General features: G+C 43.0%; 1 protein-coding gene and 1 pseudogene across 1 annotated transcript in view; both read right to left on the bottom strand.

Moving 5' to 3' along the window:
• The window catches only part of LOC125885648 (acidic mammalian chitinase-like), a 66,647-nt gene that overhangs the window by 10,571 nt on the left and 32,310 nt on the right, over positions 1 to 23,766 (bottom strand). The gene's annotated exons all lie outside the window — the stretch shown is intronic.
• Positions 11,314 to 15,638, bottom strand: LOC125885625 (acidic mammalian chitinase-like; annotated as a pseudogene).

Genomic DNA, 23,766 nt, shown 5'->3' with positions numbered 1-23,766 from the left:
CCTTTTTAGGTCTTGTGATTACTGCACTTTTGTTTCTTTTGAAACAAAAGTTATAACTCCCTTTTGGTCTCATACACATGAGACCACTCACACCTTGTCTTCTCCTGAGGCTGAGTCCGAATCTGAATCAGTAGGCGGCGCTCCTAACAGGGTGGCCGTCTCCATTTGAGTCATCTGATATGGTGGGGGCTGTGGATGTTTTCTCTCCACAGCTGTCACTATGATTCTTTCACAGAGGGACCGGATACATGGGATACAACAACCACATAATGCTAACACCGCGAGCATTCCCACCAGAGACAAGAATACCGATACCACTAAATCTTTCCACTTACCGAACCACTTCTCGAAGATACCACCCAGGGGTTTATCAATGCCTGAGTGTTCATGCATTTCCTCAGAAGGCGTGCAGCAGCCTTCTAGCGCCTTAGTTACTGACCCGTCTGGAGCTGTGTTGTTTGGGATGAAGGTGCAGCAGAGGCCCTGGAACATAGAGCAGACACCCCCTTTCTCCGCCAAAAGCATGTCTAACAATTCGGTTCTGTACTGTCATCAGGGAGGTAGCTGCCAGTTGTTCAGAGAGTCCTCCAACCGCGTCCCTAGTGCTGTTGGCCAGTCTAAGAACATTGTAATGCACATAATTAATTCTGTCCACATTTTTGTTAGGGGTGATGGGAAACAGTGCAGCTAATATGGGTATGTTTTCAAAACCAGCAGCCACTTGGTCAGCCAATTTGTACTGGTCTGGGACCCGAGGAACACCTATGGCATCCATATACGTGGTTGTTCCCTGGCTCATATCAAATGCATTTCTTTTCTGTCTACCTGAGTTGGTCTGGGTATCCCTCATCCCCAACAAGATCAGGGGTACAGCCAGTCGGACCAGTGCTGCGTACCAACCCAGGAGGATGGCAGGGACAAGTGGAGGTTTTATCTCCACAGTACCAGAACAGGTCCCCTCTAGCCTGAACCATGCTGCTGGCGTTCTGCCACGTACTCACATTCAATGTTCTCTGGCACCAGTCAGCTTGCATCTGTCCCATATCAGTTACTACCCCGGTGGAGAGGTTCCTATGGAAACAAGTGTAATTGGCGATTCTGGGACTAAACGTTGGTGGGATGGTGTGATTCTTTATGTGTGGAAACAGAGAACTCAGAGTGGTACAATTAGCAGGATCAGGATACATGGTCATATTTATCATGCAGTTGAAACCAATAGGGTCTGTGTCAGGATACAAAGGGGCTGGTGTGGTGAACAGCGTAGGTCTGGCGGATGAACATACGACACAATTGGACATGTTCATGGATTCTGCTGTCGCCACCCAGTCTAACCATAGGTTTTTGTCTCCGTAGCCTGTGGCCAATCTGACTACGTCACTGCGGGTCAATTTAGAGTAGTCAATGTTTATCACGCCTGTGTTCTGTTGAGGTTCAGGCGCCTTGGTTCCATTACTTGGGGATACGGTGGTATTAGTAGGGGGAGGATTCAATAAGGTTAGTTTAATTAGTCCCATGGTATCGGTGCCACTGTGGTCTACTCCCAACACCAAATACATTGTGGTGTTGGTGCGATCTCCACATTTGGTGCGGTGCCTAATTGAGTTTGACCATGGGTTTGTTGTGAGATTATACACACTTAGCAATATCGGATTCTGCTTATGGGAGCCTGGAAGAGGCTGAAGCTGCTGCCTCTGTATCTTTATCTTTTTCCCAATGTCCTGTCCTCCTACCCTATATGGTGGTGGGTCCCAAAGCCCAGAATACGTCATCACATCTCTCCATCTTCCACACCACGGATTGTGTGTGGGCCCTCCCCATGAGAATCCGCATAAGTACACGTCATACCCCTCCAATTTGGATCCTTTCCTTTACAGTTTATTACGGAGCACAAGTCAAACTGGAACCCTGTACTTTGCCCTATGATGTATGTCAATTCTACTCCACCATACTTAGCTATGCAGGAGTCTGACGTTCCACTCCTGGGGTGTCTCTCCTGGTTCGGTTTCGTGGTGGTTCTACGGCTTTGTCTCTGAGGGAAGACTCATAATACAACAGAGGTAAAACAATAACACAGGTTAACACAACAACTCCCAACACAAACCACTTATGGTGGCGTGGTTCTAATCCTAATAATTCTACTAATAATTTCATTTTTTTTTTTTTTTTTTTTGCAAAAAGGTAAATATAAACGTGTAAAATATAAGAGTAAATATGGAGTGTAAATGTTCTGCAAGCGAGTCTTTCTTGTATCCTGGCTTTATATTACTCAAACGTACTCTGGGCAAAGTGTTGCTTCAGAGGAGCTTCAAACCTTCACATTGATCACAGGATATCTCTTCCGCACTTATGCTAAGCTAAATGAATAAATGTCGGTGTGAGTAAGCTGTGCGTGTGGTTTTTTAAGCTTTAGTGTCTCTTATGTCCTCCAGTGTTCGGGCAGGTGTCTCTGCCACTGCACACTGACTCCAGTGATACCATGTGTCACCTTTTCCCTGTAGTTTGACGGCGTGGGACGTCCGTTCCACGACTTTGTAGGGACCAGTCCACCTAGGCTCTGACCACTTTCGTTTGATCACCTTGAGTAGGACCCACTCTGATGTTAGGGGTCTTTCCTTCTGCTCCCTCCCGAGCTGTGGTCACCTGTTTGGAGAAAGCTGACACCAATGCTGTTAGTTGGTCATAATATGGTTTGTATTGCATAGGGCTTTCTATTTCTTCTGTAGTTTGGATCCCAGCTCCCGGTCCCGGGAACTGGTGTCCTGTTTTTAGTTCATATGGCGTGAACCCTGTCAATGCGTTCACGAGCTCCTGATTGACATTAGAGCTAGGGTAGAGCATCTACCCAGCTCATTTTAGTCTGAGCACAGATTTTGCCTATTTTTCCCTTAATAGACTGGTTCATCCTTTCCACCTTGCCCTGTGACTGAGGATGATAGACTGTGCCAAATGTGTGTTTTAGCCCCAATGCCTTCTCTACCTGCTGTAGGTCTTTGTTTTTAAAGTGAGTTCCGTTATCAGATCTGATTCGTTTGGGGAACCCGTGCCTGGGGATATATTGATTTATCAGAAATTTGATTACTGTTTTTGCATCCTCTGATTTGGCAGGTATGGCTTCTGGCCAGCCGGTGTATGCATCCACCGCCACCAGAAGATACCTGTGCCCTCCCACTCTCTCTATCATATCTGTGTAGTCAATAATGACCTCTTGACCTGGGAGTTTGGGGAGAGAAATTTCCCTTGGTGTGGTTTCACTGTGGGTCTGACATTATATTCTGTACATATTTTACATTCTCTGATGTGATTCTCAATCATGGCTGGCAGAAAAGGGTGCCACCAATGAGTGAGACCTCACCATTTGCACCTTTCCACAATGAGCCACCCCGTGAGCCTCCTGGAGGACTGATCTCATCAGCCCTGGGGGTAACACTGGTCTTCCGTCCGGAGACCTCCACACACCCTCTGTTCTCACTGCTCCTCTCTCTTTCCAGATTGTAAGCTCCTGTGGAGAAGCTTTCTGCTGCTCTGCTATTAACATATTTACATTACACGGTGGCAGGAGATCATGTACTGTTTTCTCTGTTTGTAGCATGATATACTGTGGACTATATCCTGCCTTTCTCTTGGCTGCCATGTCTGCAGCCTCATTTCCCCTAGCGATAGCTGTCCCTGCTTTATCATGGCCCTTACACTTAATGACTGCTACCTGTGCTGGCTTCATCAGAGCCTCCTGTAGCCTCTTCATATCTTTTCGTGTTTAATGGGGTTTTGCTGCCGTTAGAAAACCCGATCTGATCCACTGTGTCATCTCCACATGGATTGCTCCTACAACATATGCAGAGTCTGTGTAGATGTTCACTCTCTTCCCTTCTGACCATTCTAATGCTGCAATCATTGCCTGGAGCTCAGCCAACTGTGAGGACTCTTTCCCTGTCACCCTTTCCGTGAGGACTTCCTCAAACCCTGTTTCTGTCTGTCTCACCACTGCATATGCTGCTTTCAGTCCCTCAGTTGGATGCCTGAAACAGCATCCGTCTGTGAACAGTGTTTCCTCTGCGTTAGTCAGGGGCTTCGCCTGCAAATCTTCTCTCACCCTGGTGTCTTTCTGCACCTTTTCCTCACATCTGTGTGGCTCGCCCTCTCCCATGTTATCTGCCATGTTTACACCTTCATGTGTGAATGTTATGTGTGTGCATTTAAGATCTTTTCCAGCCTCGTCTGTCTGAGTGATGTCATAGTAAATGCCGCTGAGTTTACATATGCCACTATGCTGTGCGTTGTTAGTACAGTCAGTGCGTGTCCCATCACTATGTGTGCTATTTTCTGCAAAATTTTTGCCACTCCTGCTGCATGTCGAGTGCACGGTGGGTGTCTATCCTCGGTTGGGTCTAAGGATATGCTTACATACATCAGCACCTGTCTGCCTCCCCCCTTTTTTCTGGAAAAGCACACCAGAGGTGGTGTGTGTCTTTTCGGAAACATCAAGAAAAAACGGTAGCTTGTAGTCGGGGATGGCTAGATCCGTAGCAGCAGAGAGTGCCTGTTTGAGGGAGATAAATGAGGTTTCAGCGTCAGTGGTCCATACCAGGAGCAGTAAGATTGCGCATGCCCTGTGCGTTAACCATGGCACGCAAAGGATGGGTTAGTTCGCCATAAGAGGCCACATAGTGCTTGCTGTACCCGGTGAGGCCCAAAAATGACAACATGTCTTTCACGGTGTGTGGGTTTGGGTGATGCAGAATCGATTCTCTGTGTGACGGGGACACGGCCGTGCCCTTAGCCGACACTATGCGACCCAGGAACGAGACCTGCTGCCTACAGCATTGTAGCTTGGTTTTAGAGACTTTGAACCCTGTGTGGTGTAGGCGTAGTAAGACAGAGCGTGTGGCCTCCAGGCAGGTGGAGGGATCGGGTGCGGCCAAGAGGATATCATCAACGTACTGGATTACCACAACCCCTTCTGGTAGTGACAATTCGGCCAGCTGCTGTTTGAGAACCTGATTGAAAAGACCAGGTGACAGGATAAAACCCTGTGGGCGGGTGTAACGTAGCTGTCTACCACGATGAGTGAATGAGAAAATGTCGCGAAGGGGCGCGCGAGAGGTAGGCAGAAAAAGGCGTTAGGTCTATACAAGAAAACCACTTATGTTCTGGCGACAAGCTAGACATGGCGGTGTATGGGTTTGGCACTGGTACTGTGGGTGTGGAGATTACTGCATGCGTCTGAGATCATGCGCCATGCGATATTTGCCTGTATTCTGTTTCTCTACAGGAAGAATGGGTGTGTTCCAGCTGGAGTTTGAGGCCTCCAACACTCCAGCCTGTAACAGACCCTCGATAGTATCTGCAATACCAGCCTCAGCCGCTGGCTTGTGGCGATATTGATTCTGCCAAATCGGTGTCCAATCATTTAACTCAAATGTAATGGGGTGACCTGTGCACAGTAGCCCACATCGGTGGGCCCAGAAGACCAGAGAGAGTCAGGAAGTGTGTGTAACATGTGTTCTGCGTCTGGATGGTCAGTCTTTTCCTACCATGAAACCTCTCTATCTGTCGGTGTTCCAGGATCGCCTTGTCTGTAGCTCCTGCCTGATGCGATATGCTTTCTCAGAGGGTGAGAAATCCACCTGAGGAATTTGAGTGCGGATCCAATCAGTGAGTTGCATTAGCCTCTTACACATAGGGCCCAAGTCTTTGGCCTGATGTTTTGCATGGATTGCCAGAGATATGTGAGGGAGGCTTCTTCCTCCCCTTATACCACTGTTGCTGTTCTGAAGCGAGGTCAACAGCTGCAGCCACTCCTCATTACCCACCAGTATACAGGACGACTGTATATCCCACCTGTGACCTTCAATTTCGTTATAAAATGCCTGCTGATACATCTCATCCCCTTTTCTATCATAATAAAGTGTTACATGGAAGGGATCAGGAGGAGGTGTGTAAGGATTTAATGACTGAGCCCAAGGCGCCATGACTGATAGAGAGCGCAAATCCCAGGAGTTGCTGTGGTGTTTGGCTCGAGGAGGCCCCAGTAGATATCTGCCCACTGTCCTTCAGCTGTGGGGGATGTGTCTGCAGATAACAACATTTGTGAAGATGAATGTACAGTTGACAATGAGCAGTTCACAGTGTATCCATTTGGGAACGTCACTATCAGTCCGTCCGGGCTGCACAGGATGGAGGCTCCACACTTTAATAACACATCTCTGCCCAAAATGTTAACAGGACATGCCATTGAGGAAACAAATGTGTGTGGAAATGTCTGATCTGCTTGGAGTATGGTAGTGGTGAGTGGTTTTGTGAGTGGCAGATTTTCTGATTGACCCGAGAACCCAGTTAATTCAACCGCTGATGATGACATGTGAGTAGCAGACACAGGGAGGTTTAATGTGGAATACCGTGCCCCCGTGTCCAACATGAAAGGCAGTTCTTGATTCAGTACTTTCAGTCGCAAGTAGGGGTCTGCCAGCCCCTCCCGCATAGGGGTTCTTGGGCCCCGTCAATATCCTTGGGAATCTTCCCAGGTCATCAGAGGATATTGACCCTGCGGAGCGACAGTGGCATTGGGTGCTTGATGCACATAATCTTGATAACCTCCCCTGTGTGGTCCCTGATACCCGCCCCTGGGGGTTCTGTTTCCGCCACCCCTGGGAGGTCCGAGCTGCCTGCCTCGCATCCTGTCCTCCAACCACTCGGGGTCAGCATTACATGAGTGGGTCTGGTGTGGACAGCGTTCCCGCCAATGCAATGGGTCTCCACAAAGGAAGCACCCCCCATCATACTTTCAACATATTGTACCGCAGTAACCAGAACTATAACTATAATATTATTACTTCCATTAATGTTGTTGTAAGATACTGTCATTACCTGCATATCTCTCTCTCGCTCTCGCTCTCTCTCTCTCTCTCTCTCTCTCTCTCTCTCTCTCCCTGTGTCATATGGATTACTGTTAATTTATCATGTTGATCTGTTCTGTACGACATCTATTGCACGTCTGTCCGTCCTGGAAGAGGGATCCCTCCTCAGTTGCTCTTCCTGAGGTTTCTACCGTTTTTTTTCCCCCGTTAAAGGGGTTTTTTTGGGGAGTTTTTCCTTATCCGCTGTGAGGGTCTTAAGGACAGAGGGATGTCGTATGCTGTAAAGCCCTGTGAGGCAAATTGTGATTTGTGATATTGGGCTTTATAAATAAAATTGATTGATTGATTGATTGAACCTGACCCCCCCTTGGGCCGCCACGTCTTCCCCCCCTGCCTCTGAATCTTCCTGTACCACCTCGGGAGCCACTCCAATTGGGAGGGCGAGGGTCTACCCCCTCAGGGGTTGGAAAAAGATCGGGGGTAACTGTGGGTGATGGCTGAGGCTGCTGAATCATTTGATTGTTTGATTTTTTGTCTTTTTTCACATCGTTCGTTTTACGACGTGCATCCTCCAATTGAAGTTTGAGCAGCTGAACCTGTGCTGAGTCTGTGCTTTCCTTCTCTTCCGCCTGTTTAGCTCTGTGTTTTTTCATGTGGTGTGTGAGGTGTTTCTCCCACTGTTCAGTGGAACAGCCAGGAAGGTCAGGATTGTTCTCTAATGATTCTTTTTACCTTCGTAGGCAGTCCCTCTAACACGGCCTTTCTGAACAGGGTGGTTTGTAGGTCACAAGACCCTGGGTGTACTCAGCCACATCTACCCATGTGTTCTTACATCTGCTAAGGAATGTTGCGACGTTTTGCCAGGTTCGATGTGAAACGTGAGCGTGTGCATGGCGCCAGATGGAATGGGAAACTGTTGTCGCATGGCCCGACCGATAGCAGTGGCATGTTGGGCGAATGGCTCTTTATCCGCTAAATTAACTGTTTTTGCCAACGTCTCAAGTGCAATTAAATCCCAGCTGGAGAGCTGTTGTCCCAATAGCGCTCTCCAGTCCCTAATGCTACTTTGTGACCCATGGTCTGTTTACAGAAACGCTCCATCCAGGGGCCTCCTCCCTCTAATGGCGGGGCATCTTATCCAGGATGCAGTGCATATCTGTAAAGGAGAAGGGTTGGTATACCTCTCCTCCTCCTGGGGTCTTTTCCAGGAGTGGCATGGCAAATGTTTTTGGCTTGTTCTTATTTTGTCGGAGATTATAAGGAGAATGTGGACAACCTGAACGTGAGCCCGCAGCACTGTGTGGCCTTTTGATTGACTTTATTATTCCTGTTAGTCTTACAGCCTTCGTACCTTGGTCACTCTCAGAGTCTGACCCTGACCATCCTTGACTTTCCTCATCCTCCATTTCCTCTATCTCAGAACACTCCTCTGGTTCTTCTTTCCTTTCCTTATTTCTCCTTTCTCTGTTGCTTCTATCTGACCTCTCTCTTTGTGCCCTCAACTGAAACACTGCCTCTGCTAGTGGCCTCGGCTCCTCCTCCGTTGCTTCCACGTTAGAGGTGCTGGAGGAAAGAGGGCCCTGTTTCATGCTTCTCTTACTGTCTCTGCTCTCTATGCTGCACACATCATCCTGCATGTCCCTACTCCTGTCTATAGATCTCAGAGTCTCCTGATACACATTCTGCGCTCCACAATATTCATCACGTCCTGTTTCATTGCCTCCACCTGTACTATTCCTGTCTTATTTCCTTCATCACTTCCTCTTTGGCCTTCACATACTCTCCTTCCCCTATCACATCTGTATTAAGCACACCGTCTTTAATCATCAACATTGGCATTTGCATATTCTTTCCTGAATATGGTGGGGGTGGAGGTGTGTGTGTTTGTATCTCAGGATACAACCTATTAGAGGTGGGCTCTGGTGGGGTGAGGCTGGATCCTTTGCAGGAGCAGACAGAGGTTGCTTATCTTTGTTTGGTTGTTTGTGACTTTTGTCTGTGTTTTTCCAATAGGCCATGGCTGTAACTGCCATCTGATGGAGCAGAGCTCGTTTGCGCTCCTTCATTTCTTTTTGATGTTTCCATTTTCTCTTTATAAATTTAGGTTCGTTCTCCTTTTTAGCGTGTTCTTCCAAATCATCTCTCGCCTTTAACTCTGCAGCCAGCAATTTCTTTGTAACATTTACTGCCTCCTCATCCCGAGGAAGCTCATTTTGGGCCTGTAATGCCTTCCATAAATCATCAAACTCCTTTCCTACAGCCTGTCTCTGCTTATCTATTACTCCTGACAATCACGGTTTCCTCATCTCCCGTACTGTGTTTTACTAGGATGGGAGGACATCCACCCTGCTCACGACAGTCCCTGTCAAATTCACCGTCCATGATGTCTCTCTGTCCCTCCTCTGTCCTTACTTATTTTACTCAGAGGGTACTCGTCACGATGTTAAAAAAAAAAAAAACTTCACACAATTACAACAATACACACAATACTCAGCGCCACGTGACGCTCTGCAGCGCAGTCTGCGCGGACTTATTTTCCCCTTTCTATCGCTGTGATTTCGCTGCTTAAGTTCCACCAATTGCAGGCCGACACATCCAAGCTTCTACACCACTCTCCTAGGAGGGTGCGGGATGCCTATGGCTCGGCGACAATTGGCTTCTATCTTAAGGCAAAATTACACAGCTTCCTCTTTTCTTCCCCACAGAACGCGACCACCGCTCAGGCACGAAAGAGTTGGAATTGAGTCACCTCTAATAGACTCTACACAACTCTTCCGCCCGTAAAGATAGCTGGTTGTCGGTAAGCCACCACAAAACAATATCCCTAAAGACTTATTTATTTACACTCCCAATATCAGGGTGGTTCTGCGGACCACTGAATAGATGTCTCAACATGAGCGATAGTATTCAGTGTTAGGGATCACATGGAAAACGCTCCCTGCCCGCAGAACTCTGTAACCTCTTTTTGTGTTGTAGCAATCTACACAAAGGTCTTTCAACCTCAGACAACCCGTGTCTTCAGACTATATTCTCAGCTGTCCAAGGCAACCTTATGGATTCTCCCGAGCTTATCCACCTCAGGACACTTGTCTTTTTCTTTTTTAGATGGAAAACCTAATCTCAGGGTTTTTCACCCGACTATGTTTCGTATTTAGGAGTCAAATTTATGATTTGCTCCAGGGCCTTTCACCCAACTATGTTTCATGTTTAGGAGTCAAATTTATGATTTGCTCCAGGGCCTTTCACCCTGTCCTGTCGAGGTGTTGACTATGTTTCGTATTTAGGAGTCAAATTTATGATTTGCTCCAGGGCCTTTCACCCTGCCCCGGGGCTTTCACTTTTGTGTTTTGTTCTAACTTTATTCCTTTACATTTCAGACTAGGAGACTTTAGTACAATGACAACACAAGTTTTAGTGTTTCCAATTGCAGAACTTTGATAAAACAGGCGTCTGCTTACCTTCTTTTTAGGCGCGGCAGGTGTTGTCACAATACTGCTGTCCTCCGCTGTTGAATGTCTTTTATCCCGTCACTTCTCCGGCTTCAAATCACGTCGGGGTCACCAATTGATGGACTGGGGCTCATCCTACTCTCCAATGTGCTATGTGAGCTCAGTCCTGCATGTTCTTTAATGAAGCAATAGGAGAAGATATTCGGTCTCAGTTAATGTAGTTTATTAAGCAGTAAAGGAATAAAATTACAGAGCTCTGGGTCTCAACTTCAAGTCCCTGACGAACAACAAAGGTGTGTCAGTTCACGAAGTCTGACCTCCTGTCCTTTCCCTGACCCAGTATATTTGAGCGTAACAGAGTGTCATTGTGCACGCAAGGCGTTGTCCTCTTCTCATTGGCAGTTCCACTTCCTCCTTCACCACACCACGCCCCTGCCTCGTGTTAATCTGACTCCTTCCCGCTGACAGTGGGGGCGTGGTTCCTGTTTTGAAAGACAAGAGAACAACACAACTCCCTACACGTGCTGTACCTTACTATCTGTACGTCACTTTCTATTATTTTTACCATATATGAAACTAATTATCTAAGCATTGCGGTATGTGCTCCTCAGATTTCATGTCTCTTCCTCTCCTGTACTTCTCCGCTTCTGCAAAGCAAACACATTCAGATCAGCTGAAATCATCTTAGTATTCTCATTGTTCACACATCTAAAACTTATATAGTGAAACACAACTGATAGTAAAATGCATAAAATCATTCTATTCCCAACAATAGGTAGATTGAAATGATGAGGCAGCACTCAGCAACTTGTACCAAAGTACTTCAATGCTCTTGTTTGCAATCTGCAACTATATTACATATTTCACAAGGGCATAAATTGTATCTATAGAGGATTAACAATAGACTCATTTAGGTAAATGACTGCATAGCTTACACTGCATACAAGAGAACTTAAACAGTCTGTTTAATAGTTGACTTTTGCATCAGTTGTCATACACATTGGCTCCACACATGGCTCAGGGCCAGACGCAGCACTTGCAGCTGTCATCAAAGATAGATCCAGTTCCGCAATAGCTCACGTGGGTGATGCCACCAGCGCACACGTAGAAGCTGTTCTTGTCATCTGGGTGGCATACATGCCGTCAGGTTTGCCATTGCAGAAGCCAGATCCTGGGGCGTGAGTGGTTGTAGTCGTAGTGATAGTAGTGGTTGGAGGGGAGGTGGTGGTAGCACCAGGTTCGGGAGTGGTAGTGGTGGTTGGCGGGGAGGTGGTAGGGGGTACTATGGGTATGTCTCAATGGTAAAAAGAAAATAACATCCATTAATGTTTGTCTATAACTTGACTATGATTTTAATGAGACAGACAGCACTGTACATTATTTTATTACTCAAATAAACTAAAATAAATAAAGATCAGGGGTTTGATCCCTGGCTCCTCCAGTCTGCAACTTGAAGTATACTTGAGCAAGATACTGAACCCCAAATTGCCCTTGATGGCTGTTCATCTGTGTGTGAGTGTGTTGAAAACTGAGAAACAGGTGGCACCTTGTATGGTAGCCTCAGCCACCAGTGTGTGTGAATGTGTGTGTGAATGGGTGAATGTGAATGTGTGGTGTAAAACATGCTTTGAGTGGCTGGAAGATTTAAAAGGCGCTATTCAAGTGCAGGTCCATTTACCATCCATTTACCACTGAGAGGCTGGCTCTTTCTCAAGGCTTAAAGTAAGAGATGGTATAACAATCAAAGTACATGTTAGAACATGCAGGTTGGCAATTTCTCTATATGACTGTAGTAGAGAGATACCTGGTGCGCAAGTTGGCAACAATAACAATACCTGATGCCAACTGAGATAAGACTTAAATTATAAGAATATATATTTAATTCATCAGGAATGTTTGATGTAATAGCCACAGCGAATTAGTCAAGACAAGATAATAGTTGGGGTAATAATTATCAATCACCAGACCAATAAAGATGGCAGACATTACGATGTGTCTTGACCATAGTCCAACAACATCTTACCAATTTCAAGAAGTTTGTTGAGATTAGCCAGCAGAGGGTGGCCGCCCTTTCCACAGAATTGTCCTGCAAAGTCGTCCAAATCAAGGGCCCACACAAAGGCACCACCAAACTTCTGTTTCTTCAGGTAGTTTACCTGTTGGGGCAAATAATGTGAAATTTTCAATTTTAGATTTGGGCGCAGGCTTCAGATGAAAATGCTTAGTAGTTTTTGTCACATTGTAGGCAAGTGAAGTTTTCGTAAAGTTTTAATTGACAACAGCTCAAAACATTTTACTTGATGAAAAGTAATGATGTTTTTGTCAAATAATGTTTTTCTCTTTAAATTAACTAGGATTTGTACCCAGGTTCACTGTAAACTCTGAGTTATCAATCTCATACCATTCATACGCCATTAGAAGATGCAAGCCCGGCCATCGTAGGCTTCCTAGGTTAGTTTAAAACATTTTTCTTGTAACTTTCCCAAAATAATTTATTATTCAGTTCGACTCTCATCTCATTTTGAATGTCCAATAGTCCAGCAGTAACATTTTCATCCAATCTTGTCTCATCAACAAACATGAAACATAAATTTTGTCATGGGTACTGTTATGTTTTTTTTATTTTTAGCCTGTCAATGTCTTGTCTTGGCAAAAGAAAGGTTGTTGATGAATGTTTTTCATCATAGTTTTTGTTTTCGTTGTTGTTGTTGTTGTTTTGTTGTTTGTTTAAATTAACACTGCCACCTACCTTGATCTCATAGCTCTCCCTGGTGTCGAATCCCACCCACTCACTGTTCTTGGTGGCATAGGGAACCATCTGGTCTTCAATCCATTGAAGGGTGGTGCCCTTCAGGAAGCCACAGATCTAGACAATGGACATCATGATGTTTGTATAGTTTACAATAAGTTTCTTTTTCTTTTCACACAGGCCATTAAATGCCAGTGTCACTGACATGTACTTTTCATTGCATCCTTATGTTTTTTTTTTCTATTGGGATTTTTTTGTTGCCTTGGTCTTATCTAAACTGTAGTACCTCATAGTAGGACCAGAATCCAGCTTCACGTGTGAATGGTCCGGCTGATGCAGGGCCACTAGCTGGAGCTCCAACGCCAGTGTTTGATGATGTCAGGCGGAAGGTACAGTACGACCATAAGCAACAAATCCCATCCTTAGCTTCTCCACTGGGGTGCCATTTTCTTTCCAGTATCTCATGGCAAAGTCCTACAAAAATTGAGGTGAAGTACAACTCTTTAAAACTGTACCCCCAATTTACTATTCTTCAGTTCCCAATGTCCACTTACAGTATTAAAGTAGATGAGGTCACCAAAGTCCTGGGATCCACGGTACAGTGGGCTGTTGTGTCCAGTGAACTGCTCCCAAGTCCCATGGAAGTCGTAGGTCATCACACTGATGAAATCTAATTCCCTAGATATATGAGAAAAAATAGCTATTGCAAAAAAACTTTGTAGACCTCCCAGTTTTCTTTCTCAAGAGATATTTATGACAGCACACTCACTTGGCAATTTCAGCAATCTCATATCCACTGTCAATTGTTCCCTTTCCAGCAGACACTGCAGCAGTCAGCATGAGCTGAGGATTGCCTGTGGCCTTGGCCTCAGCTACATAGGCTTGAACAAGTTCCTGCAAATTCAAACCAAAGAGGAAGTAAGAAAGAAATCAACATTAATGTAAACCATTGACCAGTAGCTGTGAATTGCAGCTCGGAAATCAAGCAAGAGAAATCTGTACCAACCCTGCAGAGCAGAGTGAACTGCTGTTTGTCCTCTGGAGGACTTCCACGAGCACCAGGGTACTCCCAGTCCAGATCCAGACCATCAAATCCATGAGTCCTCAGGAATTTGATAGTAGACTGGATGAATTTCTGACGGTTGGCTGGAGAGGACACCATGATGGAGAACCTGCAGGACAGATTGACTTCTGTTATCATACAGAATGATTTGAAAAAAAAATCAATAAAGTAGGCTAGCAGCCTTTGGACTCAAGCAGCCCTTAGCTTTTGGAAAACAGGCAGGCATATTTGATTAATAATTTGGGATGATTTTGGATGGGAATGTGTTTTATCATTGATACATTTTTAATTTTTACAGATGAGCTACATAGCTAGCAAACCACACCAGTGAACTATCTGTTGCTGATTTGTTCTAAACATACAGTTAGGTAGTAAAACAAGTGGCTAGTGACAGTTAAGACTTAATTGGACTTTCAGAATGTTGCAAGAATGTAGACATTAGAGCATTTATAACATAACATGTGATAAAGTGTGTTTATGGTTTAAAATGTTGCTCACTGTTGTGAACCAAAGTTCCATCCACCAACGGCCAGCAGAGTTTTCAGTCGAGGATTTCTGTAAACAGTATAGAAGGTTGGTTAAGACTTTCAAACATTTCCTCCAAACTTTGTTCAAATTAGTAATTGCTTATAACCGGTAACTAGAACAATGTATTATTAAAGTTCATGTGATGCATAAACATTTTACAGTAGAGAGTATCTCTGAGCTTGAGTCATTGTTTCGGCAAGCATAACCCTACTGAAGGCTTCTTGAGCAAGACACTGAACATCTGCCAGCTGCAGAGGTACTGTAGCTTGTGGCCACTTATTTGGTCTTCAGGGCATTGAAAGACTTGTAGAGGACTTCATCATTCCACTCATAGGTAACTAGCTCGTTGTTATGGTTGATGATGGAGAAGGTATAGATCAGGGTAGTGCACAGGAAGGGGTCCACATCTTGCGGCATATACTTCCCCTCACCAGTTCTGTACTGGGACCAGTTGGTGAAGTAACATACCATCTTGGTGGCAGATCCTGTGTTGTAAAGGAAAATTAAAGAAGCACTGATTACAGTACAAGTGAAAGTCCAAATCAAACAGTTGAGCACAAAGTGTTATGACTTACCCAGCTGGCATATCACCAGACATAAGCCTGAGGTATATAGAAAAGAAATGGTCAGAGAAATAAAAGCACATTCTATTTTTAAAAAATATATTAAGACAACCTAATTCTATTTATATAGCCCAATATGACCAATCACACATTTGCCTTAAGGGGTTTCACATTCTGTAAAGAATGGACATTCAGGATGGCAGAATTACAGATATTATAGTCTGTTAATGAAGAGTAACATATACATGCAGCATTGAATGAAGATAAATACCTGCTAGAATTGTCAGCCAGGGCATCTTGAATTCACTTCTCACAACTTCACAAAATTACTATAAGACCAAAAAAATGAAACAGGGTCCGTGAGTGAAGCAACAATAGAAATCTACCATACTTAAGATAATTACAATAATAAATGATAAATTTGAGGAATTGTTTGCTCTTGTAAACTCACCTTGGGACTGGATGAGAGACCCAAACAACAGCAGCAAAGGCTGGCCTTTTAAACAGTTGATTGTGCACAGAGAAAGGAGGAGGTGTAGCAGCCTTTGATAAATTCAAGTAATAAAGTTATGATTATTAGGGACATGTTTTGATATGATCCTAAAGCACTGGATGTGTAGACAATCATTTACTCAGTGCACTTTGTCTACAGGATGTACTTAACACATGAACTGGTTGTAATTTAGGGTTACAAAACAGATAATACATTATTTTATTATTTAACAGCCAAAGTGACCTATTGTGGATCCCTGTCTTGATATATGACTTTGTTTGGATAAGGGTTGTCATGGTAACTTGACTAGAAGTTAAAATATCACTTTTAAATAGATCAATTACATTCAATCAACTGAAAAATATTTTATCATTACACTGAAAAAAATAATAGTCTATTTATGCCATAAAACCCACAATTTAGCTGGTTCCTTTTTGTCCTTTTTTGGTTCCATATAATTGAAATTAAATACCTGGTACTGATTTTCACTGTTGCTCTGTCATGAAGTGTGATTTGATAACATCACTCTGTGCCACATGGTAGTCACAATCTTACATATTTGAACTGTTGATTTTGACTGGCAATCACATAAATATCCCTTGATTACCATAATTGAGGCATGCTGTTTGAAAGAAATGGTGACACAACCAACTAAATTAAATCGGGTGTAAAGAATTCTCTGCAATGTCTTACAACATGTTAATGGCCTACCCATTCTTTTGACAATAATGTTGATGTGTTTTGCCCAGGACAATTTGTTGACATGGATGATGCCCAGTGGCTTATTTTTGTGTAAGCTCTGGCTCCTGCTTTAGAGAATGGTTTGAACCAAATACTAAGCTTTTTGATTTTGATGTATGAAGTACCAATTAGTTTCTCAAGGACCCATTTTCAACAAGTCTTCCTCGCCGTTCTAGATGGCATTCAGATCAGCACGTGCTGTTGCTGAAGCATATACTGGTGTGTCATCTGCATACATGATTAATTTTTGCCTTTTTATATTACGAGAGGTAAATTGTTAGTAGAAATGTTATACAAAAGTAGGCCTAGGTAGCCCTCTTACAGATCTCAGCATTCTATAGACACACTATCTGAATAATTTCCACTAAAGAAGATGCTCTGTGATCTATTTATTGGACAGCTTTCCTTCCAGGCAGCTGCAGATGGTTTAAATGTGTAGCACTTAAGCTTTTCAAGTAGAAGTTTGTGGTCAGTTTGTTGTTCAGTCATTTGTCATTTGCACTAGAACTGTGCTTGTAGAATGTCCCTTTCAGTAAGCAGGAGTTTGTCATCAGATTGTTTACTGAGAGGTATTCTTGCATTTAATCAAATGCTTCTTTCTTAACTAAACTCTTATTCTTTTGCAGCTTGATTACTGCCAGATAAACTATCTTTGGGAAAGTTATCGATTTTTTTTTTGACATATTCATACTGTGTACATGAATACATACACATATACCATATCATGTTAACGTTATTCTCTAATATGTGTCTTACATTTTCCATTTGTGCTAACAGTTATTTTTGATGTAAGTTTTCGAATGTGTGACCCCAGGAAGATCAGCAGTGTTTTGGGACACAACTAATGGGGATTCTAACAAATAAACAAACAAATAAATAAAGGTCATGTTCTTATAACGATTCATTCACAATTTTATCAATATACATTTAAAAAGTGAAACAGTGAGTGTAAGTGAGAATTTTACCATCAAAACTCTATGAACTTTTTCAAAGATAATTTTGGCATTTTGCCATCATTGTGTAGTTTACAGGGAAGAAAGAGATGCACTCAGAAAACATGGGATGAGAGAGGGAGAATGCATTCAACAGTGAGTCCTGACAGGAATCAAACCAGGGGTGTGTGTGTGTGTGTGTGTGTTTACATTATGTGCAAGAAGGCATAAGCCTGTTCATCTTGGAAGTTGGTTGATTTTTTGTCCAAATATGTGCTTTGATTTTGATGACTGTTTTTATTTCCAATTATTACTCACACACACAGTTTTCTTGTGCCCTATTTTAATGGGACTTAACTGTAAACATTGGGTAACTGAGCATGCATGCCTGTGTGTGTTTGTACCTTTTTAAGCACTCTATACACAAGTTTACACGCCCTGACCCCAGGCGCCGCCATATTGGTTTTTCCCTGGCAGAGCGTGCATTGTACTTCCAGTCAAAAAATTAGCTTGTACTAGGCGGTGCGGCGGATAGCTCTCAAGATCATCATTATTGACATTATTATTAACACTGATAAGCAACATCGGGCTTTCACTGCACTACATCCTGCTATCACTACAGACACTTCATAATGACATACATATTGTGATGATGTGTACAATGTATATTAGGGCCTAACACACATCATCATCACACTAGCTAACACAAACATGTTCAGACCTCATCCCAGACTAACACTAGGCTAAACTACGTTAGCCATGTCTTTCAGACCCCATCCCAAACACTTGGAAACTAGTTAGCCATGTCGTGCAGACCTCATCCCAAACAAATACTTGACTAAACTAGTTAGCCATGTCGTTCATTAGTTTCCTCATAGTCATACTAATCAATAACGGGTCGGCGCTGTCAATAACTACAATTTAGAAATAGCCTAACGTTAGCTAGCTAACTTACCTTCCGTAGGATCGTGGCTGCATGGCTACACCATCGACCAAGTCCAGCTACACAGCTGCAGCCTGCAGTCTCCACGTCTCCAGTCTCCGTTACCACCACCCACGCATTGTGCCAGGAATCACTGAGACATTGGCTGGATTCAACATTTGTGTTCAGATAAGCTGGCATGCTTGTATATGAGCACACAACCAACTTTGTTGGTGTGTAGATACTGATAGGCTTCCGAGCTTTTGAGATTCTCCATTGCTTTGCCGTCTTCCGGCATTGAGTCCACGAAGTACGTACAAATTTTACTATATGTGACACTGGACCATTTTGACATTATCCTCCCAGGTATTTACAGTATTCAGGTGAGGGATAGTCACAGCACCTTTGCCAAAGGCTTTGGTAAGAGAAGAAAAGGAATGTTCCCATTTAAGTTCCATTGGTATCAAGTGGCAGCCACTGTTCCCTCTAAGCTGTTTTACTGCTCTCCACCTCTTTGTGCAGATGACAAAAAAGTTACACGCTCAAATATCCCCGACCAGTTTTTACTGTTTTTATTTTTATTTTTTTTTCTCATATGCACTGTCCTGTTACTTGAACAGTAAATATGTACTCCACTGTGGGCATTTGTCTGTGCAATGAGTGACAGATGACAGTGAACTGTCAGTGATGATTAAAAAAACATGCCCACCAGGCGCTGCCCAGCCAATACCTGCAATGGTTGATTAGCTTGACAGCCAATCAATGGCATTATGTTGGGTATTCGCTGCTGTCGTATTTGTTGTTAGCCATTAGCGATAGCATCGTAGCTATGGCTAAATGTGTGGGCTGTGGCGCTTCGTCCTCCACCTCTGGAAATCTTACGAAAAAACGCGTGTCGTTTCAGGTGGTGTGGCTGTCGGAGTACATACAAACATGTATTTTCCCGGGAGTTAGAGCATAATTCCTCCCAGTCACTTACCACATACTTCCCCGGGAGTTAGAGTATCCCTTGCGGTCATTTACCACATACTTCCCCGGGAGTTAGAGTATCCCTCGCGGTCACTTACCACATACTTTCCCGGGAGAGTATAACTCGTCACTTATGTAATTTCCCGAAACTTATGATTTAATTTCCATGAATCTGTATATGTATGAAGTGCAATAAAAACAAATGCTTTTGCCCTTTGCTCATGGCAGTTGATTCAGTCACTTTTATATAGTCTATGTGTCATCAGGCAATTTCACCCACACTTCAGGGTTTTAATATTTATGTTTTGTTTACATTTCATTGAATGAGTTTGAATAGAAAGTGCAGTATACTTTTTCTGTACGCAGAGTTTATTTTTTACAATATTCCTGTATCATCCCTCAGTTGTCTTCAAGTTGCTTGAATGTTTGTTTGTTTGTTAGTTTTTACCTGTCAGTCTAACTACATCGCTCTGGCATAGTCTTATTGATCAAACAAGGTGTCAATCACAGTCACTCTGCTTAGACCAGCTGTCATTGGTCAAACAGGGAGGTGCACGCTTCTCATTGGTTAAAGGTAGAAAGTCCCACCTCTCAGCAAGGAACTTGTACTCATAGGCCCAGGAATGACACGAGCAGACGACAAAGAGAAACGAGTGAAATTACACAATGTCTATGGTGAGAAATGTTGATGTAAACACAAAGCTAACACTCCTAGATACTCGCAGGAGACGTGAGGGAGGAACCGAGGACCTGTGCGATGGGAGTTTTACCGTGTTTATCAACGTCTTGGTGAGTTAATGCTAACACGCCTAGCAATGTTAGCTCGTGCTGCAGATGATATCGGTGCCTGCCGCCGTGTAAAGTGCGTGCTTCCCTCTATACCACGCTAACTTGGCGTTGCGACCTACTCGTAACTGTAAAGTGCTACAGTTGTTTATTCGTCGAGGTCGTTGCCGTTTGTATTTGTGTTAGTAGTGTACTGTATACATTTGCACCATTACAGTTGGTTATGGATGTTATTAACGATGAATAGTCAAGCATAATACAGTGTGTGTACTGGTGTAGCCCACAGTTTCAAAATATGTGTGTTAATAGCATACATGATTTTGTTATTCATAGTTAAGTTGAGAAATGTTAAACAAATGGTTAAAAACATTAACTTTGTAGTTCAAAAGGAAATACGTAGTATTTGCAATTGATTAATAAGCTTAAAAATCACAAGTTAAAGGCTAATAATTAATGATGTGAAATGTAAAGACAGGATAAAGTATTCCATGCTGAGAAAAACTGTACAGTTAAAAGTTACTCATCTGCTCACTTTGTGTTACTGTGATGTATTTATGTGATATTGATTATGGCCATAAAACAACTGAAGTTGATGATGCAAAATAGTAATAGCTCTGTTTCTACACAGGTGAGGTTTTTCAGATCCTATGGAAAATTATGTGTGGATTTGAGATTCTACCTGACGAGAGAGATGGCGAGCCACCCATGAACCTGATCTCTGCCTTGACCCAAGGAGTTGGATCACCTATTATCCACAGGAGCCCATCCATTCTTCTATCTCCATCACTTGAGAGTCACACTGTGTAGTACTACCACACAGTGTGACGCTCCATCACTTGAGCGTCACACTGTGTGGTAGTACTATCACGATTACCTTTTCCACTTGACTTGTGACTTAAAAAGTGCATTTGTCACAATAAAGGATTAAAACTAAACTCAACAGTTTATAACAGAAGGAACAAAACTGAACTTGAATAAGACAACCAGTGGAACTCTGTTATTTTTTGTCAGGGACACTTTGATTCGTCTTTGTATTACTTTCTGGTAATATTGTTACCTTGTGAAGCATTGAACTAACTGTTTTTAAAGGGTTAACATCTGAGTGCCAAGCTACAGACTAAGGACGGGCAAACAGTGCAAATTTCATAATCCAGCCCGGTCTCTTTTGTTAGTATATACTTAGGTGGAAAGTACTGCCTAGTTTTAGGTATGCACCGAAATGAAAATTTGTGGCCCAAGCCGAAGGCAAATAATAGTAAACGCTTGGCCGAATACCGAGTACCGGATACCGAATATTGTTGTTTAGTTTTTCATTAGTTTTTGCAGATGAACCCCCTCCAGATTAGTGTTGTCAGGGTACCAATATTGGGACTGTAAGATACCAATGAAAATATCATGGTTCTGAGTAGTATCATGATACCACAGCAAAAATGAGGCAGATGTGCCTTTTGTCATTTATAAAAAGATAAATCACTTTTCTATAATACATCAATGATATTTCAGTGGAATAAATTACTTATTGACTTATTCATACTTCAAAAACAGCATCAATAAGTGATGAACATAGGGGGGATCAAAGTAAAATAAATAAATAAAATAAGAATCAACCAGCCATCCTCCTCCCCTGACAAGTCCCTTCATAAGTAAAGAACAGTCCCTAAAGTGCGGTGAGGTTTGTGGGCCGTGAATGGCTCATTTCTCCTCTGACACGTCACATACCTGTGTTCGGCTGGCTCGGCTGTTCAGGTACTTCTGGGTAGTCCACACGCCAAGAAGAGGATATTATTGGAGCCGACTTCCCGTCGCCAGTAAGCCGATGGCTGTTGTATTTGACAGGAATACATTACTGTCTGTGTCTGTGACCCCTGTTCAACCCACAACCAATGGGATTCGCCTTTCGTTTCTGCTGCTGGTTGAAATCTGAGGCTGCTCGCATAGCGTGCTGAATGATTTAAGCCTATTTTGCTCACTCAAAACTATTTTTATACAAATGCGAGTGTGGTGATGGATGGATTGCCACACTGCCGACATTTCACTCCGCCCGTCACGGCTCGCTGTTTGATTGCATTATCAAAACACGCCACTATTATTTGGCCTTGCTTTTAACTTATTCCACCGAATACCGAATGTGTGTTTTTTTTGCAATATTCGGCTGAATATATTCAGTTACCGAATATTCGGTGCATCCCTACCTAGTTTCCTTGTAAGTTTTTGGGAAATTACCTAGTACTTTCAGACTAAGGACATGCAAATAGTGCAAACTTCATAATCCAGCCCGGTCTCTTTTGTTAGTATTTACTTAGGTGGAAAGTACTGCCTAGTTTCCCTGTAAATTTTGGGGAAATTACCTAGTACTTTCAGACTAAGGACAGGCAAACAGTGCAAACTTCATAATCCAGCCCGGTCTCTTTTGTTAGTATTTACTTAGGTGGAAAGTACTGGCTAGTTTCCATGTAAGATTTGGTGAAAGTACGCTGTAGATGTGAGAACAGCACCTACCATGTGGTTTCTGTGTAATTAAATAATAAAAACATTTTATAACTTTTCATGACTCATTATTGTGTATTTTAAGATATATGTAGGCTATACTATTACGTGAATGTATTGTTTGTGTTTCGTCCTCAGGTGGCACGACAAGACTTCCATAGATGTGCACTTGAGAGAGGTAAGTTTGCTTTGTACTCCAGCCTGCCTGTTAATTAGGCAATTTGCAGAACATAGACCCATTTCTTGACATATTCATATTCAAACTCATTCAATGAAATGTAAACAAAACATAAATGTTAAAACCCTGGAGTGTGGGTGAAATTGCCTGATGACACATAAGCTACATAAAAGTGACTGAATCAACTGCCATGAGCAAAGGGCAAAAGCATTTATTTTTATTGCACTTCATACAGATTCATATGAAGAAATTAAACCATAAATTTTGGGAAACTCCCGGGAAAGTATGTGCTAAGTGACCGCGAGGGATACTCTAACTCCCGGGGAAGTATGTGGTAAGTGACCGCGAGGGATACTCTAACTCCTGGGGAAGTATGTGGTAAGTGACTGGGAGGAATTATGTTCTAACTCCCGGGAAAGTACATGTAAGTTCCCGGGAGTTATACACTAACTCCCGGGAAAGTGGGCGAGAGGTACACTCTAAAACGTGGGCAGACTTATGAAGTGTTACTGAATATGTATGCACAAACACTTACAACATAAATATATTCTGATGTTTTTCTGCACTACCTGGCCAGGCCAGCAATATGTTTTTGCCAGTAAAAACTTTATCCAGTACAACACTGTCTGTAGTAGTAGTAGTAATTTTTGTTTGCAGTGTATGTTTACATGCACTCATTGCACTGCCTGGCCACCAATATTTTTTGCCAGGAGAATGTTTTTATCCAGTACAGTGGCACTGTCTGTAGTAGTATAACTACAATTAAGTTCACATTTAGTTTTTGATTTAGCATATTATATTTGTTGCAGTTCGAGGCCTAAAGTAGTTGGCAATTACTATTAAAGAGTGTTACTTATTTTGCATTCCAAAGAGCTGTTTGCTCTTAGTGTTGCCATCACTCTTAAATGTTTGTGTATTGTCTCCAAGTGACTTTTATGGAGCACATTTTTCTCTTAATTGTTCACATTATGGCAATAAATGCGAAATCTATTTTGGCAAAAACAATATTTTATTATTTGTTAATTGTAACTGACCTAGATATTCAGTAATTC

The sequence above is a fragment of the Epinephelus fuscoguttatus genome, linkage group LG1, assembly GCF_011397635.1.
Source record: "Epinephelus fuscoguttatus linkage group LG1, E.fuscoguttatus.final_Chr_v1".
Lineage (NCBI taxonomy): Eukaryota > Metazoa > Chordata > Actinopteri > Perciformes > Serranidae > Epinephelus > Epinephelus fuscoguttatus.
This window is presented reverse-complemented; position numbering and strand designations above follow the sequence as displayed.